This window comes from Staurois parvus, unplaced genomic scaffold (genome assembly GCF_062004578.1).
Source record: "Staurois parvus isolate SC_StPar_1 unplaced genomic scaffold, SC_StPar_1.0 ptg000418l, whole genome shotgun sequence".
In the NCBI taxonomy this organism is placed as follows: Eukaryota; Metazoa; Chordata; class Amphibia; order Anura; family Ranidae; genus Staurois; species Staurois parvus.
In genome coordinates this window covers 1,199,933-1,225,393 of record NW_028318214.1, presented here as the reverse complement: position 1 = coordinate 1,225,393, position 25,461 = coordinate 1,199,933, and the positions used below count along the sequence as shown (strand labels likewise).

The window sequence follows — 25,461 nt, the reverse complement described above, 5'->3', positions numbered from 1 at the left end:
ACTGACAACTCATGGGGCCCCCGGGCAATAGGGGATCATGAGGCCCCTGTGTCCTTGCTCAAACTCAAAAAAGGTACCGGGGCATCTCATGGGGCCCCCTACTGACCCCGGCCCTCGGGCAGTGCCCGAGTTTCCAAATGGTCAGTCCGCCCCTGCTCTCCCCACGTACCTCTTTCCCTGATTTCTCGGTCAGGATCAATAGCACTACTATCAACCCATCCCCACATGCCAGGGTGCTGGGGGTAATCCTGGATTCTGAACTATACTTTCAGGTCTGCATCTAATCCCTGTCCAAATCATGCCGCCTCAACCTCCGCCATATCTCCAGAATACGCCCCTTTTTAACCAATGATACCACAAAGCTCCTAATTCACTTCCTCATAGTCTCTCGCCTTGACTACTGCAACTCCCTCCTCATTGGATGACCTTTACATAGGCTATCCCCCCTCCAGTCCATCATCAATTCTGCTGCCAGGCTCATCCACCTTACCAACCGTTCAGTGTTTGCTACCCCTCTCTGCCAATCTCTCCACTGGCTCCTGCTCACAAAACAAATAAAATTCAAAATACTAACAACAACTTACAAAGCCATCCACATCTCTGCCCCCAGCTACATCACTAAACCTGGTCTCAAAATATCAACCAAACCGCTCTCTTTGATCCTCCCAAGACCTTCTGCTTTCTAGTTCCCATATTACCTCCTCCCATGCTCGCCTGCAGGACTTCTTCCGAGCTTCCCCCATCCTATGGAACTTCCTACCCCAATCTGTCCGGCTATCTCCTACTCTATCCACCTTTAGACGATCCATGAAAACCTTTCTTTTTAAAGAAGCCTATCCTGCATCTAACTAGTAAACTGCCTTTTATTTCCTCCAACAGCTCAATCCCCCCACAGCCAGGGGCGAACTGACCATTTGGAAACTCGGGCACTGCCCGAGGGCCCGGGGGCAGTAGGGGGCCCCATGAGATGCCCCTGGTAGCTTTTTCATAGGCTTTTTTGAGTTTGGGCAAGGACACAGGGGCCCCATGATCCCCTATTGCCCGGGGGCCCCATGAGTTGTCAGTCTGCCCCTGATCACAACTATTACCTTTTGTATCACTCAACCCTTCCTCCTAGATTGTAAGCTCTGACGAGCCGGGCCCTCTGTTTCCTCTTCTACCAAATTGTACTGTAACTGTAATGTCTACCTTCATTTTGTAAAGTGCTGCGCAAACTGTTGGTGTTATATAAATCCTGTATAATAATAATAATAATAATAATAATAATAAATACTAACTTTTGGGCCACCTGCTGATTTCCAGCTTTTAGAGCAGTGGTTTCCATATTGCGGCCCAGGGGCCAGATGAGCCCTTTTGCTTGCCTTTATTCGGCCCTTGGGGCGCTATTCCACCAATTGACACCAATAATGGAACATAATTCCTGCCACTGATGCTAATAATGGGGACTATTCCTCCCACTGACACCAATGAGGGGCACTATACCTCCCACTGACACCAATGATGTGGCACTATTCCTCCCACTGACACCAATGATGGGGCACTATTCCTCCAACTGATACCAATGATGTGGCACTATTCCTCCCACTGACACCAATGATGGGGCACTATTCCTCCCACCTATACCAATGATGTGGCACTATTCCTCCCACTGACACCAATGATGGGGCACTATTCCTCCCACTGACACCAATGATGGGGCACTATTCCTCCCACTGACACCAATGATGGGGCACTATTCCTTCCACTGACACCAATGATGGGGCACTATTCCTCCCACTGACACCAATGATGGGGCACTATTCCTCCCATTGATACCAATGATGGGGCACTATTCCTCCCATTGATACCAATGATGTGGCACTATTCCTCCCACTGACACCAATGATGGGGCACTATTCCTCCCACTGATACCAATGATGGGGCACTATTCCTCCCACTGACACTAATGATGGGGTGCTATTCCTCCCACTGACACCAATAATGGAGCATAAAATAAATATATTAGGTGCAGCGCTACAAATATAACAAATAATATTGTTCATGAGTATGCCAATAAAGTGATAGTCAGTTTAGATCTAGGTGCAAATAAGCTGTGGATTGCGCAATTAGTGCTCCAAAACATGTGGTAAAAGTACGCACTCACCAGATGCGTAAAGTAAATACGCATTAAGTATCACTGCAGGGATCTCCCCTAGGAGTTGGGTAGGGTCCTAGTCCTGGCCAATCCTCCTTCTGGGTATGGTTGTGCCTGTCAGGAGCTCACGGATAGGAATAAGGTCCAGCTGGCCAAAGATACCTTTAAGGGATGGACGGGTGTAGTGCTGGGAATACAACAGCATGTACTATATAGTATTGTGTGTTAATATCAGTTGACCAGTAGATGGCACTGTACACTAAGGTTACTAGTTGTGCATATGTGTAAAACTTGTTGGTTCTCTCTTTCTATTCCTCTCTTCAAAAAAAAACCAAGATGTCTGCTGAAATGTGTTCCGTATGTTTGCAACTTAAGCCACACAAGTAAAACCATGTTCTGCCTCATCACAAGCTACCAGTGTCTTCTCCAACACATAACCAACATGTAGAAGCCTACTTTAAGGAACTCCCTTCTCTGGATACTGTGTTAGCTGTGTAGGAATAAGGTCTAGCTGGCCAAAGATACCTTTAAGGGATGGACGGGTGTAGTGTTGGGAATACAACAGCATGTACTATATAGTATTGTGTGTTAATATCACTTGACCAGTAGATGGCACTGTACACTAAGGTTACTAGTTGTGCATATGTGTAAAACTTGTTGGTTCTGTCTTCCTATTCCTCTCTTCCTCTCTTCAAAAAAAAACCAAGATGTCTGCTGAAATGTGTTCTGTATGTTTGCAACTTAAGCCACACAAGTAAAACCATGTTCTGCCTCATCACAAGATACTAGTGTCTTCTCTAACACATAACCAACATGTAGAAGCCTACTTTAAGGAACTCCCTTCTCTGGATACTGTGTTGGCTGGATCATGGAAGCCTCTAGAAATAAATCACCATAGAAAATGCCCATAGTGTAGTAGGTATGAATATTTAATTTATTAGATTAAAAACATGATTTTAGCAATTCCAAAGCTCCAAATACAGCAGAGTGAGCAGCAGAGAAAATGCTCCAAATACAGCAGAGTGAGCAGCAGAGTAAATGTAATGGACTGACCATCCAGTAATTAAGATGGCTGGCGGGCCTCCACGTGGAACCGGCAGTGTGACATCACGGTGTCTTTGGCTCCTCCTCCTTGATTGTCCACAATAAAATGGTGCCCTGGTCTATATACAGTATCTCCCATAAGTGAGTACACCCCTCACATTTTTGTAAATTTTTGATTCTATCTTTTCATGTGACAAGAAATGACACTTTGCTACAATGTGACGTAGTCAGTGTACAGCTTGTATAACATGTAAATTTGCTGAATAACTCAACACACAGCCATTAATGTCTAAACCGCTGGCAACAAAAGTGAGTACACCCCTAAGTGACAAGGTCCAAATTGGGCCCAAAGTGTCAATATTTTGTGTGGCTCCCATTATTTTCCAGCACTGCCTTAACCCTCTTGGGCATGGAGTTCACCAGAGCTTTACAGGTTGCCACTGGAGTCCTCTTCCCCTCCTCCATGACCACATCACGGAGCTGGTGGATGTTAGAGACCTGCAAAAAAATTAGCATTTATTATTTTTTTTATTATTATTAATAAAAGAAAACTTTATTTATGATTAAAAAAACCCCCGCAGTAAACCATACCCAAAACTGTAAAATTATAACTTTTTTTCCCCTATATAGTTAGCACAACTTAATCAGTTCCTTCATCACTCGGAGATTACTGTGTGTAATGATGGATTTACACGAGACAATAAATCTTTCATCGTAGCTAAAGCAAATATTTGTCAGACCTTTTATATCCGGGATTGTGATGACACCAAAGTAAAGGTTGAATGGATTGTTAAGTGTCGAATGTTACACCCTACAAGAAATGATACTTGAAGTATAACAAAATGGTGTTAAACATCAGACATGGAAATAGGAACAAAGCAAACTCCTCTGTAGTGTGTACTTGTCTCAATCCAGAGTACTGAGTGTCATTTCTGTCTGTTGTCTGGTTCCTCTGCTATTAGTGTGAGTCACTTCTGACAGGTTTTCCTGACACCAAGAGATGATAAAGTGACAGGGGAGGGAGCTCCTGCACACAGCGTGTGATTGACAGCCTCAGCTTCTGTGTGCTGTGTAAAGGGGGGGGGGGGATGTACCTTCCCTCCAATCAGCTCTCACTGAGCTCTGCAGAGTGTAACTGCAGCTCCCTGCCCCTTGCTTCCTGAAAGCTCAGACAAGCTGTATAAATTCTGCACTTTGAGTGGCTGTAGAAACGAGACGGCTGCATATAACCAGGTACAATGTATACAAGAGGATGTAGTTCATCTCTGGGTATTACCCGAGGATAGTCACTGCACTGAGTATATGTAAGGATTTACAACCACTTTAAAGTGGAACTTTAGTCATAAAATGTAAGTGTTACTAAACCCACAACAGTACAATCAGTCTGTATATGCAGTGAAGCATGCTTGTTATACTCACTGTGGAACCTAAGGGGTTAAGCCTCTGTATTGTGTCAAAAGGCTGTTTGATCCTGTCTTCTCTGATCCTCCCCTTCTTCCAGTGTCCCCTTCTTATTTCCTGATAAGACATATCATGTGGAGTCACTCTGCACATGCTCAGTTTGGTGTGTATTGTTAGAGATGTTTTCTTTTCTTTTTTCTGATCACTGTATTAGTGTCACTGGTTCCCACAAAGTTAGTGTCAAATTGTCTCAGTCCCACTATCGGTCACTGATCACTGCCATTACTAGTATAAAACAAATGATTAAATAAAGCTCCCAGTATATATCCATAGTTTGTAGACACTATAACTCTTGCGCAGACCAATCAATATACAATTATTGGAATTTCTTTTACCAAAAAAAATATGCATCAGAATACATTGTGACCTACATTTATGAAGGGATTTTATTTATTTATTTATTTTTTATTGAATATGTTTTATAGGAGTAAGTAAAAAAAAATTTTTACTTTTTTTCAAAACTATTGATCTTTTTTGTTTATAGTGCAAAAAAATTAAAAACCCAGTAGCGATCAAATACCACTAAAAGAAAGCTCTGTTTGTGGGAACAAAGGACATAAACATAATTTATGTACAGCGTTGCATGACCGCTCAATTGTCAGTTAAAGTATCGCAGTGCTGTATAGCAAAGAAATGGTCTGGTCAGGAAGGGGGTAAAATCTTCCGGAAGTCAAGTGGTTAAAAGGCGCCTGTACATAAAAACAACCTGTGCAGCTTTGACTAAAGCTGAATAATGTCCTTGCTATAGGTGCAGGCAGGGGCGACCCTAGGGTTGGTGACACCCTCTGCCGGAACACTTGGTGACACCCCCTCCGATGATCCCCGCAGGATGGATCGGATCTGCAGATTGAGCATAATGGATCAGAGTCCGATCCATTATATGCTCCAATCTGCAGATCCCATTCATCCTGCGGGGATCATCGGCTTTCAACCTATACGGGGTTAACTGATCTCTCCACGAGCTCCACGAAAAGGTAAGTTTTAAAGCACACCGACGATCCCCGCAGGATGGATCGGATCTGCAGATCGAGCATAATGGATCAGAGTCTGATCCATTATTCTCCCCAATCCGCAGATCCGATCCATCCTGTGGGGATCGTCAGCTTGCAACCTATACCGGGTTAACTGATCTGTCCACGAAAAGGTAAGTTTTAAAGTACGCCGATCTTGTGCAGAGATCAGTTAACCCCATATAGGTTGCAAGCCGACGATCCCCACAGGATGTATCGGATCTGCGGATTGGGGAGGATAATAGATCGGACTCTGATCCATTATGCTCAATCCGCAGATCCGATCCATCCTGCGGGGATCGTCGGTGTGCTTTAAAACTTACCTTTTTGTGGAGCTCATGGAGCAGTGGTTCTCAACCTTTCTAATGCCGCGACCCCTTAATACAGTTCCTCATGTTGTGGTGACCCCCAACCATAAAATTATTTTCATTGCTACTTCATAACTGTAATTTTGCAGTGGGAGGAGTAGTGCCATGTCATTGGTGTCAGTGGGAGGAGTAGTGCCCCATTGTTGGTATCAGTGGGAGGAATAGTGCCCCATCATTGGTATCAGTGGGAGGAATAGTGCCCCATCGTTGGTATCAGTGGGAGGAATAGTGCCCCATCACTGGTGTCAGTGGGAGGAATAGTGCCCCATCACTGATGTCAGTGGGATGCATAGTGCCCCATCGTTGGTATCAGTGGGAGGAATAGTGCCCCATCGTTGGTGTCAGTGGGAGGAATAGTGCCCCATCGTTGGTGTCAGTGGGAGGAATAGTGCCCCATCGTTGGTGTCAGTGGGAGGAATAGTGCCCCATCGTTGGTGTCAGTGGGAGGAATAGTGCCCCATCGTTGGTGTCAGTGGGAGGAATAGTGCCCCATCGTTGGTGTCAGTGGGAGGAATAGTGCCCCATCGTTGGTGTCAGTGGGAGGAATAGTGCCCCATCGTTGGTGTCAGTGGGAGGAATAGTGCCCCATCGTTGGAGTCAGTGGGAGGAATAGTGCCCCATCGTTGGTGTCAGTGGGAGGAGTAGTGCCCCATCATTGGTGTCAGTGGGGGGAGTAGTGCCCCATCACTGGTGTCAGTGGGGGGAGTAGTGCTCCATCACTGGTGTCAGTGGGGGGAGTAGTGCCCCATCACTGGTGTCAGTGGGAGGAGTAGTGCTCCATCACTGGTGTCAGTGGGAGGAATAGTGCCACATCATTTGTGTCAGTGGGAGGAATAGTGCCCCATCATTGGTGTCAGTGGGAGGAGTAGTGCCCCATCATTGGTGTCAGTGGGGGGAGTAGTGCCCCATCATTGGTGTCAGTGGGGGGAGTAGTGCCCCATCATTGGTGTCAGTGGGGGGAGTAGTGCCCCATCATTGGTGTCAGTGGGGGGAGTAGTGCCCCATCATTGGTGTCAGTGGGGGGAGTAGTGCCCCATCATTGGTGTCAGTGGGGGGAGTAGTGCCCCATCATTGGTGTCAGTGGGGGGAGTAGTGCTCCATCACTGGTGTCAGTGGGGGGAGTAGTGCCCCATCACTGGTGTCAGTGGGGGGAGTAGTGCCCCATCACTGGTGTCAGTGGGAGGAATAGTGCCACATCATTGGTGTCAGTGGGAGGAATAGTGCCCCATCATTGGTGTCAGTGGGGGGAGTAGTGCCCCATCATTGGTGTCAGTGGGGGGAGTAGTGCCCCATCATTGGTGTCAGTGGGGGGAGTAGTGCCCCATCATTGGTGTCAGTGGGAGGAATAGTGCCACATCATTGGTGTCAGTGGGAGGAATAGTGCCCCATCATTGGTGTCAGTGGGAGGAATATTGCCCCATCATTGATGTCAGTGTGGTGGAGGGGAGAATAGTGCCCCATCGTTGGGGTCAGGGGGGGGGAAATAGTGCCCCATCGTTGGTGTCAGTGGGGGGAGGAATAGTGCCCCATCGTTGGTGTCAGTGGGGGGAGGAATAGTGCCCCATCGTTGGTGTCAGTGGGGGGAGGAATAGTGCCCCATCGTTGGTGTCAGTGGGGGGAGGAATAGTGCCACATCGTTGGTGTCAGTGGGGGGAGGAATAGTGCCACATCGTTGGTGTCAGTGGGGGGAGGAATAGTGCCCCATCGTTGGTGTCAGTGGGGGGAGGAATAGTGCCCCATCGTTGGTGTCAGTGGGGGGAGGAATAGTGCCCCATCGTTGGTGTCAGTGGGGGGAGGAATAGTGCCCCATCGTTGGTGTCAGTGGGGGGAGGAATAGTGCCCCATCGTTGGTGTCAGTGGGGGGAGGAATAGTGCCCCATCGTTGGTATTAGTGACAGCCTGGGCTCGCTCTCTCACTTACCTGTCAGCTGTCTTCCTTCTCTGGCCGCTCTCCTCTTCACTCGCTCCGGCAGCTCCCTCGATCTTCTTTGATGTACGCGCGCTGCCGCTCGGCTCCTCCTCTCCAAGCTCCACCTCCTCGCCGGTGATTGGCCGCCTGTGTGCCTCTCCTGAGCTACAGTTCCGGTGGCCAATCAGCGGCGAGGAGGCGGAGCTGCTGAGCGATCCCGGAGGTGTGGCCAGGTGACAGCAGCGTATCATCCCGCCCACACATCGCCGGAGACTGCAGCGGTGTCTCGGTTCCTAAGACCATCGGAAATATGTGTTTTCCGATGGTCTTAGGCGACCCCTGGGAAATGGTCGTTCGACCCCCAAAGGGGTCGCGACCCCCAGGTTGAGAACCGCTGTCATGGAGAGATCAGATAACCCCGTATAGGTTGCAAGCCGATGATCCCGCAGGATGGATCGTATCTGTGGATTGGGGAGGATAATGGATCGGATTCTGATCCATAATGCTCAATCCCAGGGGCGGACTGATCATTTGCGAACTCGGGCACTGCCCGAGGCCCCGGGGTCAGTAGGGGGCCCCATGAGATGCCCCTGGTACCTTTTCATAGGCTTTTTTGGGTGTGGTTTGTTTGTGGGCGAGGGCACAGGGGCCCCATGATCCCTTGTTTCCCGGGGGCCCCTTGAGTTGTCATTCCACCCCTGATCTATCCTGCGGGGATCGTCGGCTTGCATTAAAACTTACCTTTTCGTGGAGCGGGTCCGGTGTCACCCCGTGCAAAAGGTGTCACCCGTTGTGGCGCGCACCCCCTGCATCTGCCTAGGGACGCCCCTGGTTGTAGGTCATTTATGTACCTCCTGAAGCCTGACTGAAACACTCCCAGAGATGGCATCATCCTGTCCTGCCAGGACATCATCCTATTGCAGCCAGGACCCTCTTTTAGGCTGCATTCATATCTACGTTCTGAACTCAAAGGCAGCCGGTAAATTCATGTTTTTGTGCATGGCAATATAATGTGCGGTTAAACATGCGCCAAACTCTGCATCCAAAAAAAGGTGCAGTAGCTTCTATGGCACATTTGTCACACATGGGGCATCCCATTCAAATAAGTGGGCTGCACTATGCTGTAATGCAATAAAACCACCCCCCAAAAAAGCACGTTTGTGCAATGTGAATGGGAATCACCCTCTGAAAAGTAACCCATCTCTGTTTTATTTATTTAATCTTTACAGGTACTTATATAGCGTCATCAATTTACGCAGCACTTTACATATTGTGGCAGTGCGGTATCCTGCCACGGTGGAAATCATGATGGAGACCCAGGATTCTCAACCATGCAGGTTGAGGGGCTCCAGGCAGTTCTCATAATGCAGAGGAAACGGGTTTATAAGTTTCCTCTTTGGTTTGTAAAGCCTGTTTTGGGACCTGTTGCCTGGAGATTTCTAAGAGATTTGGGAGGGATGAAATCTCCAATCCTGGGCCCATATTTTGGGAGCAGCCAGTGTGCTGATTGCACAGGTGTGTGCAGGCCTTTTTGTGGAGGCCAGGCCATGAGTCTGAGCTCCACCCCGGCAAACGGAGTCAGGTGGGCTACACCTAGGAGAGGTGGAAGCCAGACTAGCTGTGTGCTAGTGCCATACTTTGGGGAAGAGTCTGCAGGAGGCAGACTTAAAACTGCGTACAAGCCAGGAGGCTGAATACTGTTTATTTGCATTCGTGTGATGGTGGATACCCCTGCGTGGGAAGAATTTTGGTTGTTTGAACTTTCTTAAATAAAAGTGGGCAAACAGGCCCTTAAAAAATAAGCGAGTTGCTGTGTGCTTTGAAGAAGCTCTACCACTTGAAGCGAGGTCCCACATATGGTGGAGGATGCCGTGGGCAGAATTGGCGATCCCAGCGATTGAAGTAAGTTCATCAGTTATATGAACTGTTTGGTGCATAAGTCTGCACAAGTCTGCACTATCTGTGTGTGCAGGTGAGGAGAACCTGCTAGAGGAAAGGACTTTGCCTTAAAGAGACAGTGTTCCATGGTGTTGCTGAACCGTGAAACACACTGCTGTGTGCATGACTGCAAAGATGGGGCGGTCAAAACAGAAAAAGGAGGCAATGTTTGCTGAAATGAGAGAGAGAGCCCTGTGGCTAGGGGGTTATATATCGCATGCCCCAGCCAAGCCGGGAAACTTAGATGTGGGTGAGTCTGCTGTGGACTGGTGCAAGCGGCACCTGGCAGCATTGAACCAACCTAAAGAGGAAAGCAAGCCAACCTTCAGTGCAAGGAGAGAGCTGCAGGATGTCCATACCTGGGAGAGGGGTGTTGTCACCCATGGCAACACTGCTGCAGTTAAACCAGTAGCTGTTGTGAAAAATGTGAATGTGTCATGGCTTGAGAGTTGGTCCAGCAGAGAGAAGCCTATGCTATGTGCAAGGAGAGGAGCTGACCAGAGGCCAGGACCAAGAGTGAAGGCCCATAGCAACACAGAGGAGGCCAGTCGGGCTGTCTGTGTACGGGGGGCTATGTCATATAAGGATCATGGCAAGTGGCATCAAGAGGAGCCAATACAGCGTGTTGGAAAGAGCCAGCAAAGTTCTGCTTGGAGAGTGCAATCTCCCATGGTGACCGGAGAAAAAGTAGTGCCTGGAAGGAGGAGCTGCATTGAAGATGTGGCTCAGTGTCCCAACAAAGATAAGAGTGGAAATGTACCATGCCTGGAATGTGGTCAGTGGGGGCATGGGATCTTTTCCTGTCCTAGACTCTGGAATACTGCTGATACTGGGCAAATATCTACAACTGCAAGTCCAGATTCTTATTTTAAAATGTCAGCAACCACCTCTGGCAACAGGGATCTTGTGTTACCTGCAGGGGGTGCCAGAGAGTCCATGGAGCCTATGATGGCGTCTGTTACTTCACCTTGGGGCAAGGAAAAGGTTGCCAAGGAAAGTGCAGTTGAGGATGCGTTTATGAGACAACGCACTCAAATGAAGATGGTGACACCTACTACTGTGGTGGGTAAGACTGTGTGTGATAAAACCATGGCTGGGACTGTCATGTTGAGAAGGACTGGTTATGAGACTGTCCATTCTGATGTAGGAGTGACCCCAGTTAGTTGGGCCACTGAATGTGCTTTTGAGAGTGACTTTTCCCTGTGCAGTGCCTTGTACAGTGGGGAGTTAGGGGTTAAAGTTAAACCTGTGCATGGTTCTCAAAATGCAAGTGATGTCACGAATGTGTGCCAGTCACAGGTTGGTAGTGGGATAGAACAGCCCACAAGAGCTAAAAATGCTGATGTTGATGTGAAATGTTCTGCTGTTGGGAAAACCCTGAGCTCTTGCAGTGCAAAAGCTATAGTTAAAGATGGGTCGTTTCCCATAGCAACTGGTGGTAAGACAGCACAGGTGTCCTTAGACATCTCCAGGGGTCTCCGTGTATTGGAGCCGGAGGTTGCCCTGGACAACTGCGATGTCACTCTGGAGCAGAGTGGAACTGCACCTTGTAATAGGAGTGTGTTGGTGCAGTCTAACAATACTGAAAGTGTTCAGGTGAACAGCGGGTTAATGCAGCCTGGGAAAAATGCAAGTGTGTATGTAATTCAGGAAGTATCACCAGAGCAAAGTGGTGGATGTGAGGTATTGCAACCTGCAGTGGGAAAACAGGTGTTACCCAAGTCAGACGTGATCCAGAGTGATTTGTGCAATGGATCTGCAACTAAGCCCGTCTATTCTTGTGTGTCTCCTTGGGCGGATGGATCGGTGCTGAGGAGCACTGGTGAATTGAGCACATATACAATGGACTGGGATAGTTGGGGTAAACGGCTAATCTCGTTGTTAGATGAGGCTTTTATGCAAAAAAATAAGGTGGACACTGTTTCTGCTGTGCCAGCAGGAAGATCTATAGAACGGCCTATAGATAAGGGCGTGTATACAGCAGAGAATTTGTCTGTGACCCACAAAAGTGATGTTGGCATGGAGTGTCAAAATGATGTTGTCACTGGGAATGATCAGGGGCAGCTTGTGGATACTGAGTCTGAGATGTTGAGAGTGAGCCCAGCACATGGCAGCGCTCTGGTGGAGCACCAGGCTGTGGTTGTCTCCAGCTTGGAGAAGGTCCCTTTAAAAATTTCAACTTCTCAAGTCTCAGCAGGTGAGTCTCTCAGCGTTCCCAGTGCCCTAAATATGGTCAGGAAGGTCTTAGGTTTAGAGTCAAGTGGTTGGGTTGTATCCAAAGTATTAAAGGAGATGCTTGAACTTTGGAATGTACAACCAATGTATACTGGGGTGTCTCCTCCACAGTCAGATGGTCTGGTACTGCGGAGTACCACTAGGTGGAGCACCAAATGGCTGGCTGTACAGATCAAAGCGAAACAAAGTTGTTTGTTTCGGAATTTGTTGATGGTGTTAAAAGTTGTATCAGGGTATGCTGCTGGACTACCTGTAAATGTGATATATGAGAAATGTCTTGGAGTATTGGAAAATGAGTCAAAAAAGGTTTCACCTCCTAACAGCCAGGTGGGAAGCATTTCTGCTGCTATGGTCCAGGATGGTGCTGGTCAGTTGTCGGTGAAGGGCGTGTTGACTGCACCAGTGGACATACCACATGAGATGGAAGGGCCGAGCATGGACCAGAGAACAGCAGAGATCCTGACCAGGGCTCAAACGGATATGCATAAAGAAATCGGGGTCATTGGGCCAAAAAGAGGTTTATGTAGCAGTTCTGATAAGACACCTGAAATACAGGGACAAATGGTATGTGAAAACTGGCAAAATGGATCAGAAGAGAGCTCATCTGTACAGGGTTTGGATACAGATCCAAGTGGTGTAGCAAAAGTTAAAATGGTGAGACAGCCGCCTGCAGAGTACATGACACCAGGTGAAGTGGCATTTTGTGAGGTTCACGTGGGTGATGGCTGCCCTATGGTGTGCCCTCTGCAGACACTGTCCTAACAAATGCTGGAAAAGATATTGAAAGGTGTAATATTGACTGACTGGAATATAACTGTTCATGGTAAACTGAATGCTGTGGTGATGAGTCATGCAGGTTTGATAGCTAAAAGTACAAGAAATCAGGGGGGTGGTCCCGGTACAAATACAGTAGAAATAGTTCCCCTACAGCCTTGGGACAGGAATACTGAGAGAGGTATTAGGAAACCTGAGCACCTGAAGCAAAGGGGCAGAAAGGTTGGTAGAAAGGCCAGGGGGACCCCGTTAAGATCTCAGGAGAGAAAGTGGTTATGGAAATGCACCCGGAAAAAGAATAGGGAAGGTCTGAGTAGAGCCCATAGCAGAGTGACAATGGGGCTTGGGGAGAGACACCAAAGGAGTCATTGGGTAGAGTTCCCCTTTAGGAAAGGTATGGTTAGACTAGATTGGACCCCTGTAAGTGAGAGCTGGCACAGAGGTGCCAGAAGGTATAAGTTGTGTGTTCTGCCCCCTACGGGATCAAAACAAAGGGGGGGGGGATATGTGGCAGTGCGGTATCCTGCCACGGTGGAAATCATGATGGAGACCCAGGATTCTCAACCATGCAGGTTGAGGGGCTCCAGGCAGTTCTCATAATGCAGAGGAAACGGGTTTATAAGTTTCCTCTTTGGTTTGTAAAGCCTGTTTTGGGACCTGTTGCCTGGAGATTTCTAAGATTTGGGAGGGATGAAATCTCCAATCCTGGGCCCATATTTTGGGAGCAGCCAGTGTGCTGATTGCACAGGTGTGTGCAGGCCTTTTTGTGGAGGCCAGGCCATGAGTCTGAGCTCCACCCCGGCAAACGGAGTCAGGTGGGCTACACCTAGGAGAGGTGGAAGCCAGACTAGCTGTGTGCTAGTGCCATACTTTGGGGAAGAGTCTGCAGGAGGCAGACTTAAAACTGCGTACAAGCCAGGAGGCTGAATACTGATTATTTTAATTCGTGTGATGGTGGATACCCCTGCGTGGGAAGAATTTTGGTTGTTTGAACTTTCTTAAATAAAAGTGGGCAAACGGGCCCTTAAAAAATAAGCGAGTTGCTGTGTGCTTTGAAGAAGCTCTACCACTTGAAGCGAGGTCCCACAATATATATTGTATATTCACATCAGTCCCTGTCCCTTAAGGTGCATACAATCTGAGGTCCCTAACTCACATTCATACATACACATACTAGGGACAATTTAGACAGGAGCCAATCAACTTACCAGCATGAGTGTGGAAGGAAACCGGAGTACCCAGAGGAAACCCACACAGACACAGGGAGAACATGCAAAATCCAGGCAGGTGGTGACATGGTTGGGATTCAAACCGAAAGCTCTAGTGCTGATAGGCATGAGTGCTACCTACTTACTGTAACCACTGTGCTGTACCATGCAGGGCAGTTCCAGTGTGGCCCCATTCACTTAGATGGGTATCATATTTTGCTTATCATGGCCAGGGGCGGACTGACTATTTGGAAACTTGGGGTCCGGGGTCAGTAGGGGGCCCCATGAGATGCCCCTGGTATCTTTTTCATAGGATTTTTTGAGTTTGGGCAAGGACACAGGGGCCCCATGATCCCCTATTGCCTGGGGGCCCCATGAGTTGTCAGTCCGCCCCTGATCATGGCCATGGCATGTGTACAGCTCCTATCAGCACCGCTCTAGACAGTCAGACAGCTGCTCTTTAACATCAAGCAGAGATCCGGCTCTCCTGCTTTCGTTCTGACATCCCTATTCCCCAGCGTGTAACAATTAACCTCTTCCACGCCACCCTATAGCAGAAATACTGCTACAGGGCAGCACAACTGTGCAAAATCACGTATATACAAGGGCGACTGACCATTGGGGAACTAGGGCACTGCCCGAGGGCCCGGGGTCAGTAGGGGGCCCCATGAGATGTCCCTGGTACCTTTTTTTTTTTTTTTTTTTTTTTTTTTTTTTTTTTTTTTTTTTTTTTTTTTTTTTTTTTTTTTTTTTATAGGCTTTTTTGGGTGTGCTTGAGTGTGGGCGAGGACACAGGGGCCCCATGATCCCCTATTGCCCCATGAGTTGTCAGTCCATCCCTGCGTGTGTGTGTGTGTGTGTGTATATATATATGTATATGATTTGGCATGTGATCGACTGCCATTCGCTGCCTCGGCTGTCGATCACTGGGCTCGGCCAGTGATTACCCGCCAGCCCCCGGCGATCACCAAGTATCGCTGACAGGGGAAAGACCTGTATATAAACAATACAGATCTCTCCCCTGTCAGCTCCTGCACACTGATTTGTATGGCATTGCATAGCAGAGCCATACAAAGCAGCATGCTTACAGTGTAAAGCACAGCACACAGTAAAACACACACAGCACACAGTTAACCCTTTGATTGGCCCAAATGTTAACCCCTTCCTGCCCAGAGTTATTAGTACAGTGTTAGTAGTTTTTATTAGCACTGTTTTAGTGTCACTAGGGATGTCAGTGACAGTCATTTCCCCCCAGTGTCTGAATGCCCACCGTAGTCCCACTATAAGTCGCTGATCGCCGCAATTACTAGTAAGAAAACTTCCAGCATATATAGCGCCATTTGGAAACACTACAACATGTACTGGGATTTGTTTTAGCAAAGACATGGAGCAGAATACATTTTGGCCTCAATTTATGAGTTTTAAAATTTTTTTACTGGACATGTTTAATAGAAAAAAGTCAAAAATATAGTTTTTTTTTTTTTTTTTCAAAAGTGTCAACCTTTTTTTGTTTATAGAGCAAAAAAATTAAAAAAACACAGGTGATCAAATGCCACCGAAAGAAAGCTCTGTTACACATTACAGTCATGAAACTTAAAGCAGTATTAAACCCAAAATCAAAAATGTATTATATCACAGCTTACCAGTCATTAGATGTGGTGGCTGCATTAGTTTTCTTTTTTAGGTCTTTTTTCCCCTTCTGTTTTCACCTGGTGATCTGGCCAGTAACATAACATTGTATTGCAGCACCCCCATTCTGGATGAAGGAGCACAGGGGGCACCTCTGGACAGCAGCATTGTCAATATTGGAGGAGTCAAGTGATAGATGTACTAGCAGATTTAGATACAGTAACAAAGTAAAGCCAAACACCAGCTAACAATTTATAATCAGTTACAAACTGTTTTTTTTTTTTTTTTTTTTTGGGATAAAGGTTTTACATAAATAAATCAAAGCTAATCATTGTAAGCACTCATGTCGGTGGTAAATGGTATGTCGCATCCTTGTCAACTGATACATCTGGAAGAGAGCTTGTTCTTTTAAAATAAAACAGACTTACTAGTTGGATCACCATAAATAAAATAGAAGAAAGCATAAAATAGAAAATGAATGCAGCCACCACATGTAAGAATTGGTAAGCTGCAATATAATAAATATTTGCTTTTGGGTTTAACCTCCTTAGCGGTATTCCCGAGTGTAGCTCGGGGTAAAGTTTCAGTACCAAAAGTGGTAACCCCGAGCTACACTCGGGCTTACCATGCGGCATTGCTCAGGGAGTCCCTGCAGAGCTTACCTTGTCCTTCGTTCCCACGATGTGTCCCCTGCAGCGTCCCCGGCCATCTCCTACGGCCGATGCCGGCATCCGGCTTCCGTGTTCCAGTCCCTGTGATGTCGGGACGTACGGGCGCCGGAACTGGCGGCAAATTTGAAATTTAAAAAAAAAATGTAATTTTTAAAAAAATGATTATTACATAGTAAAACATTCCTGTATCAAACCATTTCACATACATTTTGTCCCTACTGCTTTGTCCTGCGCTCTGCCTGCATTTTGATTATTCTTTCTGCCTGGAAACTGAGAAACGTCCATGGCGTCCAAAAAGCGTCCCTTTAGGTCAAAATCGGTTTTAGACCGGCTAGAGAACAGCGATAGTAAATCAGAACCACTTGCAGAATTGAGTGATAATGATTCGTGGGGGAAATTCGGCATCAGACACTGAAAACGATTTTGCGACTTTGCTCAGCGATGTGCGAATTTGCCTTTGTATTTCAAATTTCAGTGTTTTTGGTTTGATTATATTATTGAATTAAATTTATTATTATATTATTTTTTATGATTATTTATTAAATTATAATTTATGATTTCGTGTTTCAAGTTTTATCATATCCGGGATGTTTACTAGACTCTTGTTCGGACAGATTTCAGTGAGTTATTCCTAAAAATTACAGCCTACAATAAAAAACTACATATTTCCATGCAAAATAATGGTACCGCTTTCAGCACAAAAAATCGGAAAGAATCATACCGCCAGGGAGGTTAATATAGCTTGAAGGGTTCAGTTGGGCTTAGATTGTAAGCTCCCAGGATCAGGGCCCTCCTAACCCTCTTGTATTGAACTGTATTGTTGCTGTATTGTCTTCCTTTATATTGTAAAGCGCTGAACAAACTGTTGGCGCTATAGAAATCCTGTATAATATAATAATAATTTACCTACTTCTTGTATCGGTTAACCACTGACTCTGCCTGACAAATACTAGCACATTGTCTGACCTGAGGATATTGTATATTTATTTATATCATGAGCAATTTGTAAATGTGATGATAATGACTGCTAATATTTACTCATGTTCTTACTGAATACAGAGAGTGTCTGTGTGCAAACCTGCACTGGGAAGAAGTGCAGAACATTTCAGAAAACAAAGAACAAAGAAAACTTAGGGGTCTATGCTTGAAAAATTAGCCGGTCAAATGCTAGAAGTTTTCATCTTTCACAAATTCTGCTCATATGTTGATGATTTTGCTTTGTATTTGTTGTGTGTTGTTTTTGCATTGATTTTCTATGATCGCCAGCTCTATCTAGTGGCCATGAAGTGGTATTTTTCCAGAAATAACAACCATTAGCTGAACTTCAATACAGGGCACTTTCACCGCCTTCCTGCCCAGGCCAATGTTGAGCTTTCAGCGCTGTTGCACTTTGAATGACAATTGCAACCCTGTACTCATATGAAATGTTTATTATTTTTTGAGACAGATAGTTTGGTGGCAATCACCACTTGGTTTTTTTATTATTTGCTAAACAAATGAGAAAAATTTACATTTTGAAAAAAATAAGTTTTTCTTAGTTCCTGTTATAAAATGTTGCAAATAAGTAATTTAACTGATAGGTGGCACAGAGGGGCATTGATATGCTGCACTGATGGGCATTGATATGCTGCACTGATGGGCACTGAAAGGCAGCATTGAAGAGCATTAATATGCTGCACCAATGGGCATTGATTGGCACTGATGTGGCTGCACCAATAATCAGGGCACTGATGATCAGTGCCCTTATTATCAGTATAAATGTGTCCTGTCAGGATTGCCAGTTATCGGTTCCGTGCCCGAGCTCACCCCTTCAAGAGGGGCATGGTATGCTGAACTGTTCCCGAGCTCAACCTTCAAGAGGGGCACAGTAAGCTGAACTGTGCCTGAGATCAGCCCTTCAAGAGGGGCATGGTATGCTGAACTGTGGCGGAGCTCACCCCTTCAAGAGGGGCATGGTATGCTGAACTGTGGCGGAGCTCACCCCTTCAAGAGGGGCAGTGTATGCTGAACTGTGCCCGAGCTCACCCCTTCAAGAGGGGCACAGTATGCTGAACTGTGGCGGAGCTCAACCTTCAAGAGGGGCACTGTATGCTGAACTGTGCCCGAACTCACCCCTTCAAGAGGGGCACAGTATGCTATCTGTGGAGGAGCTCACCCCTTCAAGAGGGGCACGGTATGCTGAGCTGTGGTGGAGCTCACCCCTTCAAGAGGGGCATGGTATGCTGAACTGTGGCGAAGCTCACCCCTTCAAGAGGGGCATGGTATGCTGAACTGTGGCGAAGCTCACCCCTTCAAGAGGGGCATGGTATGCTGAACTGTGGCAGAGCCCACCCCTTCAAGAGGGGCACGGTATGCTGAACTGTGGTGGTGCTCACCCCTTCAAGAGGGGCACAGTATGCTGAATTGTGGCAGAGCATGGTACAGAGCAATCATACTACTCCAACAAACTGGACTTTAGTGGTCAAGCGTGCTTGGCGTGGTCCAGATCACCTAGTGGGCGATTTGCCAAATGAGGATTTTTTTCCTAATGATTTTGACTGTACATCTTGAGTACCAATGCTGCAAATGAACAGCGAATGCAGCTGAATGTAGCCATGTAAAGGTGCCTAAATTTCATTGTTGTTTCTTCATATGATCCTGTCTGTGATTTATTGTGTAATTGATATTATTAAAGTATTTTTTATTATTATTAATTATTATTATTATTATACAGGATTTATATAGTGCCAACAGTTTACATGCACTTTACAACATAAGGGCAGACAGCACAGGTACAATACATATTAATACAGGAGGATTTGGAGGGCCCTGCCCATTAGAGCTTACAATCTAAGAGTAGGTAGGGATGCATACTCTGTCCAGGGGCGGACTGACCATTTGGAAACTCGGGCACTGCCCGAGGGCCCAAGGTCAGTAGGGGGCCCCATGAGATGCCCCTGGTACCTTTTTTCATAGACTTTTTTTTGAGTTTGGGCAAGGACACAGGGACCCCATGATCCCCTATTGCCCGGGGGCCCCATAAGTTGTCAGTCCGCCCTTGACTCTGTCTGCATTTTCTTGACCAGAGACCATTCATGCCAAGATGAAAAAAAACCAAAGCAGTACTCACAGGCAAACACACCTTCAATTAAGTGGAGGAATCCAAACACGGGTGCTTAGGCTCTATAGTGTCCTCCAACCACTGGATGCGATACATTGAAATAGAGAGAGCCGGCAACTCCGAAGTCCATGTGAAGATTTTTATTAATCATGCAGAAGTGACATAAAAAGCAAACTGACGCGTTTCAGCCTAATGCAGCATTTATGCTGTGAACGAGGCTGTTAGCCGAAATGCGTCAGTTACTTTTTATGTCACTCCTGTATGATTAATAAAAATCTTCACATGGACTTTGGAGTTGCCGTCTCTCACCATTTCGATGTATTGATGCCAAGACCAGAGTTAGCAGCACCAGGGGCGGACTGACCATTTGTAAACTCGGGCACTGCCCGAGGTCAGTAGGGGGCCCCATGAGATGCCCCTGGTACCTTTTTCATAGGCTTTTTTGAGTGTGGGCAAGGACACAGGGGCCCCATGATCCCCTATTGCCTGGGGGCCCCATGAGTTGTCAGTCCGCCCCTGGCAGCAACAGCATGCATTGGTTTACTTGACAATAACTCTCTGATAAATCTACTTACCTCAAAAAATGTGACATTTTCCTACCAAACCCAAGGGCAGGACAAAAGATAATACACTCTACTCCTCTGTGCTAAGAATGTGTCAGGAATAGTAAGCAGAACAGGTCAGTCTGCTTTTGTTGTTGTTCTACCAGCTACTAGCTTGATGGTGGTGCAGGGTGCGTGGGTAGTCTGCAGTCACTGTGATGCATGAGTCCCTGGATAGTCTTTGTAAGTCCTTTATGTATGTGGAATTTAAAGTAAATGTGAAGCCGTACCTTGTAAAAATAGAAATGAAAGGCAAAACATATGTGTATAAATATAAAAAAAAACATTACAAATACCCCCTCCTTTTTTTAAAGTGATCACATTCCCTCTGTTCTCAGCTGCATAAGGATCTTAGGGAGCTGGGGGAGGAGAAACAGTATCACACTGATCTTCCCAGTGAATGGCTGTGCAGGGGGGAAAGGCCTGTCAGTACAAGTCTGATCATTGGAGGAGAGCAGGCTGAGTTCCCAGCACAGCTAGAGAACTGACCACACTGTGATCACATACCTATTGTGGTCAGTTTTGTAATAGGAAAGCAGAGGGACTGGCAGGAACACAAGGAAGACAGTGTACTTTTTCATACAAGTACATGGTACAGCAGGCATATATCAGGAATAGGAAATGTTTGGTTTACATATCCTTTAACACACAAAACAGCAAAATGGCAAAAGCAAATGGGAACTAAGACCATCTGCATATAGACTTTATTAACTAAATGTGAATCTGAAGACTAATGCGTACAACCAGGGCGGCTGTTAGAAACCACAGGGGCCCATACAGCCAACCTGACAGGGCCCCCTTCAAAAAAAAAAAGCACAGGTTACTATGCTTCCATTATGAATGAACACAGTGAGTGATCAATACTGAACACTCATTGTGTTCATTCAGGAAAGGAAGGGACTGGTTAATGTGACATATTTATCGCACCGTTCCCCCACTCTCCATCCTGAAGGATCTTATTGTGTGTTTGCAGCTGGAAGGAGAGGAGGGAAGCTGGCACTGTGGAGGCCCAGGCAGCTGGGTGAATCAAATGTGCACAGGGAGGGTGATTGGAATGGTGACTGGGTGAGGGGTGGGGCCACAGGTGTATTTACCACAAGGCAAACAAGGCATTTGCCTAAGGCGGCATCTTTCAGGGGGGCAGTACGGAAGAAGGGACAGAAGAAGGGACACACGCGGCATGGGGACCTGGTGGGTTCCGAGAGAGGCTGCAGGTTTCATGACCGTGTATGCACAGCCCGACTCTCGTTCCCAGGGATGTCCGGAACTGTGAGGGTGAGTGTCTTTCTCTTTCTCGCCATGGGTGATGGTGGCTGGTGTATGGGGGGCAGTGGTGGAAGGCTTTCTCGAGTGGGGATGGGGGGCGTGGACTTTTATGTTGCCTAGGGAAGCACAAAACCTAAATACACCACTGGGTGGGGCGGCATATACTGGAACTGATCCTCTGTATGGCTCTCTCTGCAGCATCTGAAAACCAGCGGGAGGGAGAGGAGAAGAATCCAGCTTTCAGGTGCTGCAGAGAGAGCCATACAGGGGATCGATTCCAATAATTGCCCCCCCCCCCACCATGCTGATCACCCTCCCTGCCCACATCTGATTCACCCAGTTGCCTGGGCCCCCCTGCTGGCCTGGGCCCCATACAGAAGGACTGGTGGTACCCCCTTATCCACGGCCCTGTGTACAGCAAGCCTTTACTGAGCTTTTAGCAAGCTTTGAGCAGCTTTCTCAAAGCAGTTAAAGGACAAGTTCAACTTCAAGTAAACACCGCAGCAGGGGCAGACTGACCATTTGGAAACTCTGGCACTGCCCGAGGGGCCCGGGGTCAGTAGGGGGCCCCATGAGATGCCCCTGGTACCTTTTTCATAGGCTTTTTTGAGTGTGGGCGAGGACACAGGGGCCCATGATCCCCTATTGCCCGGGGGCCCCATGAGTTTTCAGTCCGCCCCTGCACCGCAGACCCCTCCCTATGCCCCTAAACTGTCCTAAACTGACCCTTCCCCACACCCATTGCTTACCTCCTCCAGAGGCAATGGCCTCCTGCAATATTTACACCCTGGCTGGCAAAATCTACCTATTAATGCCCCATACACTTTGATTGGATTTTTCTCCATATGGGTACTTCTCAAACAAGGCTATGGGAGGTTAATGCACAGGCTGGGATGTAACCAACATAGGAGTACCTGCCATTGGAAAAGGTAAATGAGCACCTAGGCACAGGGCTGGATTTAAGTTTACGATAGGTTAGTGTTCCAAGGATGGGGGTTTCCACTAAAGGTGAACATGTCCTGTTTATAATAGCCTCTGAGAGGATGAAACAGGCTGTCATCTCTCTGCTGCATGCTGAGAGGGTTTTATTTGGTATACTACATAATCAAAAACATAAAAATAACGGGCTAGCAAAGTGAAAAAATTCTGTTTTTAATTTTTTTCTTTTCATAATGCTATTGTATCTGACAATTACAGTATGAAATACACTCACCAACCTCTTTATTAGGTGCACCTGTTCAATTGCGTGGTAACACAAATTGCTAATCAGCCAATCACATGGCAGCAACTCAATGCATTTAGGAATCTAGACATGGTGAAGACAACTTGCTGAAGTTCAAACCGAACATCAGAATGGGGAAAAAAGGGAATTTAAGTGACATTAAAAATAGTATGGTTGTTGGTGCCAGACGGTCTGAGTATTTCAAAAACTGCTGATTTTCAAAAAAACTGGGATTTTCACACACAACCATCTCTAGGGTTTACAGAGAATGGTCCGAAAAAGAGAAAGTATCCAGTGAGCAGCCGTTGTGTGGACAGAAATGCCTTGTTGATGTCAGAGGTCAGAGGAGAATGGGCAGACTGGTCTGAGATAATAGAAAGGCAACAGTAGCTCAAATAACCACTCGTTACAGCCAAAGTATGCAGAATACCATCTCTGAATGCACAACACGTCGAACCTTGAAGCAGATGGGCTACAGCAGCAGAAGACCACACCAGGTGCCACTCCTGTCAGCTAAGACCAGGAAACAGTGTCTACAATTGGCACAGGCTCACCGAAAATTGGACAATAGAAGATTGGAAAAATGCTGCCTGGTCTGATGAGTCTCGATTTCAGCTACGGCATTCAGATGGTGGGGTAAGAATTTGGCATAAACAACATGAAAGCATGGATCCATCCTGCTTTGTATCAACGGTTTAGGCTGGGGGCGGTAGTATAATGGTGTGGGGCATATTTTCTTGGCACACTTTGGGCCCCTTAGTACCAACTGAGCATCATTTAAACACCACAGCCTACCTGAGTATTGTTGCTGACCATGTCCATCCCTTTATGACTCCAGTATTCCCATCCTCTGATGGCTCCTTCCAGCAGGATAATGCACCATGTCACAAAGATCAGATCATCCCAAACTGGTTTCTTGAAGATGACAATGAGTTCACTGCACTCCAATGGTCTCCACAGTCATCAGATCTCAATCCAATAGAGCACCTTTGGGATGTGGTGGAACGGGAGATTCGCATCATGGATGTGCAGCCGACAAATCTGCAGCAACTGCGTGATGCTATCATTTCAATATGGACCAAAATCTCTGAGGAATGTTTCCAGCACCTTGTTGAATCTATGCCATGAAGAATGAAGGCAGTTCTGAAGGCAAAATGGGGTCCAACCCGGTACTAGCAAGGTGTACCTAATAAAGTGGCCAGTGGCGTCAAACAGTGACAGAGAGCACAGCTGCAGTAGCTGTGCTGTCTGTCACTTCCCTGTCAGCTCGAGGATGAGCTGATCAAGAAAGAAGAGTTTCTCTCTCTCGTTCAGCCTTGTCCCATCCAGCACACACCCCCGCCCCCTAGTAAAACACTCCCCTCACTCCTATAACCCTTCCCTGCAAAATAAAGTTAACCCCTTCCTCCCCATTGCCATTAGTACAGTGTCAGTTTTTTTTTTTTTCACTGATCACTGTATTAGTGTTTTTGGGGATGTCTGTGACCCCAAGTCAGTACCCCCCAATGTCAGAATGTCCGTCGCAGTCCCGCCATAAGTCGCTGTTCGCTGCCATAAGTCCCTGAGCGCCGCCATAATTCGCTGATCGCCGCCATTATTAGTATAAACAAAACCCTAAAAATCCCAGTATCTTTCCCGCCATTTGCAAACGCTATAACTTTCACGTTAACCAATTAATTTACACATATTGGGTTTTTTTTTAGCAAAGACATGTCGCAGAATGCATTTTGGCAGAAATTTATGACTAAATTAGATTTTTGCATTTTTTTTTTTTTACTGGACATGTTTTATAGCAAAAAGTCCAAAATATTAGTTTTTTTTCCTCAAAATTGTCAGCCTTTTTTTTTTATAGCGCAAAAAATAAAAACCGCACAGGCGATCAAATACCACCAAAAGAAAGCTCAATTTGTGGGGAAAAAAAGGATGTAAATTTAATTTATGTACCGTATTGCATGACCGCGTAATTGTCCATTAAACTAGCACAGCGCTGTATAGCAGAAAAATGGCGTAAATTGCAGTATTTATACCATAGTTTGTAGACACTATAACTTCCACACAAAGCAATCAATATACACTTATTGGGATTTTTTTTACCAAAAACATGTAGCAAAATACATTTTGGCCTAAATTTATAACCAACTTTGAGATTACTATATATTTTTTATAGCTGAAAATAAAAAATATTGTTTTTCTTCAAAATTTTTGTCCTTTTTTTGTTTATAGCGTGAAAAATAAAAAGCGCACAGGTGATCAAATTACACCGAAAGAAAGCTCTATTTGTGTGAAAAAAGGACGTAAATTTCGTTTGGGTGCAGCATTGCATGACCGCGCAATTATCAGTTGAATTAGTGCAGCGCCGAGTAGCAAAAAGAGGCCTGGTCATTAAGGGGGGTAAATCCTCTGGAGCTCAAGTGGTTAATAGGCTGCCTTATGCAAATGAGAAACACGGAAAAGAAATATCAGACTCTTTTAAAAAACACAGCGACACCATGCGGTTTGGCACGTATGAAAGTGTGCATTTACAGTTGCATGGGAGTGCCATTTAACAATCATTGGCACTGCTGCATGTCTGCTAAAGGGCAGCGTGTTTTTGTTTGCGTCAGGAAAGCGAATGATTTTGCGAATGTTCAGGAAAAGTGTGAGCTGAGCCTGAGATATACCACCGAAAGCATTTTGTTACATATTATACTGTGAATACTGCCAGACATCTAGTGCTGCCCTGTGTCCTGTACTGCTGTGTTGTTCTAAAAGTTATCAAGAATGGTGTTAGGACCAGGGGCGGACTGACAACTCATGGGGCCCCCGGGCAATAGGGGATCATGGGGCCCCTGTGTCCTTGCCCAAACTCAAAAAAGCCTATGAAAAAGGTATCAGGGGCATCTCATGGGGC

At 46.3% G+C, this 25,461-nt stretch overlaps 1 long non-coding RNA gene across 1 annotated transcript; it reads right to left on the bottom strand.

Annotated features, from left to right (window-relative positions):
- Positions 1 to 3,047: 3,047 nt before the first annotated feature.
- LOC149454741 (uncharacterized) lies at positions 3,048 to 23,844 on the bottom strand. Its single transcript, XR_016314171.1, has 2 exons — positions 23,367 to 23,844; positions 3,048 to 3,676 (listed from the first exon to the last, which is right to left on the bottom strand). It is a non-coding gene; the product is annotated as an uncharacterized LOC149454741 (long non-coding RNA).
- Between the last annotated feature and the right edge of the window lie 1,617 nt (positions 23,845 to 25,461).